Source organism: Lathyrus oleraceus, chromosome 1 (genome assembly GCF_024323335.1).
Source record: "Lathyrus oleraceus cultivar Zhongwan6 chromosome 1, CAAS_Psat_ZW6_1.0, whole genome shotgun sequence".
Taxonomy (NCBI): domain Eukaryota; kingdom Viridiplantae; phylum Streptophyta; class Magnoliopsida; order Fabales; family Fabaceae; genus Lathyrus; species Lathyrus oleraceus.
In genome coordinates, this window is record NC_066579.1 from 401,278,889 (window position 1) to 401,282,491 (window position 3,603).

Sequence of the window (3,603 nt, forward strand, 5' to 3'; positions counted from 1 at the left end):
CTCTACTTCTTTGTCTGATTCTGTATCTGAATGGACCAAGTCGTCCACCTCTTGCTCTATCAGCCTTGCTTGCCTAGCTTGTCTAAGTCTAGCATTCAATGTTATTTCTAGTTCTGCGTCAAAAGGAAAATCAGTTGAGGGCTTTCCCCGCATACAAAGATTAGACATATATTAGTAGTAACAAAATAATAACAATAGGAATAAACATAAAAACTGAAATTAAAAATTTTAGTTGCAGAGCAACAAAATTTTAACTAAAATAAAACTATGAACTCTATAATCTTTGGCAGTCCCCGATAACGGGGCCAAAAATTTGATCGTCAAATTAGCAAGTGTACTAATCTTCCAATGTAGTAATAATGGGAAATCCCAAAAGTATCAATCTCAAGGACTGCTTGACAATACAAAGTTTGGGTTTTAACTTAGTTAAGCAAAAGCCTTGGGGATTTTAGATTGTTGGTTTGAAAAATAGAAAATAAAATGCAATTAACAATAAATAAAGTAGTTGGACAATTTAAAAGAGATTATGAGTGAACATTCTAGGGAAGGAGTATGATTGGATGCATCAACATCAATAACCTGACATTGCAACAACTTAATTCAATAACATTGATTACTGGTCCTTAAGGGTGTTTACTCTTAAGTCCTTGGTGAGAAAACATTTAATCAGTCAAATTATCTCACATGTCCATAGTGAATTACGTATGAAATTAAGCATTATTTTAATCAAGAATATTTTGGTTTCCACAGCTAAATAAGAAAAGTTTGGGCTTTTTCAGATCTGGGTCATGCCATACACATATGACCTCCTCCTATACGCGTATGTATCCTTTTTGTACTACCTCATATGCATATGGCTCAGGGTAGGGCATATGCCCTAGCTGGATCCATACACATAAGGCTCTGGTCTAAGCAAGAGGGCCTTGGCTGGCTGGACTCATACGTGTATGGGCCATCACATACGTGTATGAGCAAAGGCATGCATTTTACCCCCTTTCTGGTGATACATGTATGCTAGCAGGTGTAGCTGAATGGCCATACGCGTATGAGACCCCTCATATCTGTATGGGAAGGAGATGCATAAAATCCCCTCCTTTTCTCTTGCTCATGTCTGACTTCTTCTCTGATCACACTACTCTTGATTCTTGAGACCTGTAAAGACATTAAACACTACCTCAAGCGCGTAAAATAGCTCAAAATCAACAAAACCTCGGCAGATCAAGACATGATAAGAATCTATTAAATTAAGCTTAAAGTGTTACCTAAACTCACATCAACTCACCTGCTTTTGGCATTCAAACGACAATAAAACTAATACAAATGGTGACTGATCAACCACACTAGGTAATTCTAAATGGTATTTTGATTTTTCAATCACATGACACCCGCATCTAAATTATTTTCTTCCCTATCTAAAAATGACGCTACACATTCCATTCACATTGTTGATGGATCTCTTTTGAATGTAAGCCACAAAGGTTTTATCTCCCTATATAGTTTAAGCCTACCTGACACATATCTCATTCCAAAATCAAATTTTAACCTTATCTATATTTTCTAATTATGTGATCTTGTTTGAACATACTTTTTCTTCCTCTAGATGTCGTGTGCATAATACATATACGAGACAACTCAATAGGACTAGATGTAAGATTAGAATTCTATTTGGGCTTACTCAACTACATATTCCTCATGAGTCTAATGTAACGCCCCAAACTTCTTTCAGGATTATCGACTGACCCCAAAACTAACACGAGCCTTTTCAGTATGTTTTGTCCTTACTCGCACGCTTAACTATGGAGTTCTTATTGGTTAGGCTACCAAAAAAAGATGCATCTTATTGATATAGGTAGTACCAATTAATTCTTATAAGCCTTCCTATAACCATGCAGTCCCATACCTGCACAACCTCAGGATCTCTCTCATTCCGATGTGAATTCAGTTTTTCCTTAGAAGCTGCTAGGAGTGTCTCATTGTCATGTCTCATGCACCGACAACCACTCCCTCTCCCTCGGGTATTACATGTTGTAACTCCCCTAATTTATTTAATTATTTTTATTTAATTATAGCATCTTATGAATTATTTGATAATTTGTTTATGTGATGTGGTGTGTTTTGGGGGTGTTTTATGAAGTTTTAGAGTATTCGAGGGTAAATTAAAAAATTAGTAATTATTAAAATATTTGATTAAGAGTGATGTATTTTATTTAATTATTTAAAATAATGATAATAATTATTTGAGGTTTATAGTAATAATGATTTAATTATTTAAATATAGGTGACACCTTATGTTAAAAATATATTTTCTTTTTAAAATCAAATAAATATTTTATTTAGATATTAAAGGTGTGATGCTTAATTAAATAATCATTTAGTTTAAGATTTATTTTATTTTATTTATCAATTAAATAAATATTTCGTTTGGGACTAAATATTTGAGAATTAATCTTTAATTGGGTTAAAGATAATATACATGGTAAGGAGAGTGTGACAGTTAGGGAAAATTAAGGTTTGACGCATATCGGTAAACGACGCATCTGAGTATGGGGAGACCATTTTGGGAGTGATCCTGAGGCAGCGATTTGGAGAGGGAGGAACATCAAGATCTTGAAAGTTCAATCGATAAGGTAAGGGGGGAGATTGCTTACTATATGGTGAGTTATAGGCAGCAGAATGATAAGGGTTCCCTTACCCTCTCATCATCAGCGTCATGTTATTGTTGTTTTTCATCTCTGTGAAATATGTCAAATCAAAATACAAGTATTTTATTATACTAATTTGGTCTGACCATATGGGGTTTTGTCCAACCCCTTTGGTTTTTGGTTTTACAGAATATGTTTTATATTAAAATTTTGGTTTTGTGAGTCGATCGTTGTTACGATTTGTGCCCAAATGGGAATTCCATTTGGTCACTTTTGGTGATCATATGATGATCGATATGATTTTTATATCGGTAAAATGGTTTTTGGTGATTTGTTAATAAAATTAAATTTTGATGTTACACCACCGTATGATATGAAATTGCATGTTGGTGATAAACCCTTTTGGTCAATTCTATATGATAATATCTCAAAAAGTGTTTATAGAGATAATCTCATTTGGTCACTCTTTCTCCTTTATTTTGTAGTTCTGTTAATCGTAACCGTTTGGTGAAAATCTTAAAACTCTAAAATTAATCTTTTGGAATTCGAATTTGGGAGGCGAAAACTTGGAAAATCTGAGGTATGAGGGTTGATTGCACGTATCGAAGGAGAAATCGCGCTTCAGAACGGTTTAGTAAAATTTTGCACAAGTTTGACACCCGATGTCAGAATACCTCATATTATATATTTTCGAAAAGGGAATCTTCCCAAAAATCAAACTCACTGCTATGTCGTGACTATTCATTTTCTAAGCTGTTTAAGCTCGTTTAAGTTCCAAAAACAACATTTTACTATTTTCTGAAGTTTTAACAATTTATATTTTATTTGTTTTATGTATTTAAAGACATTTGCCAATGCCATAAAGATTAACCTTTTGATTATAATAAATTTCAAATTTTGTTTAATCTTTCTAGTGAATAATAATATTTTTTTATAAATAAAGTTAAAACTAACAAAATAT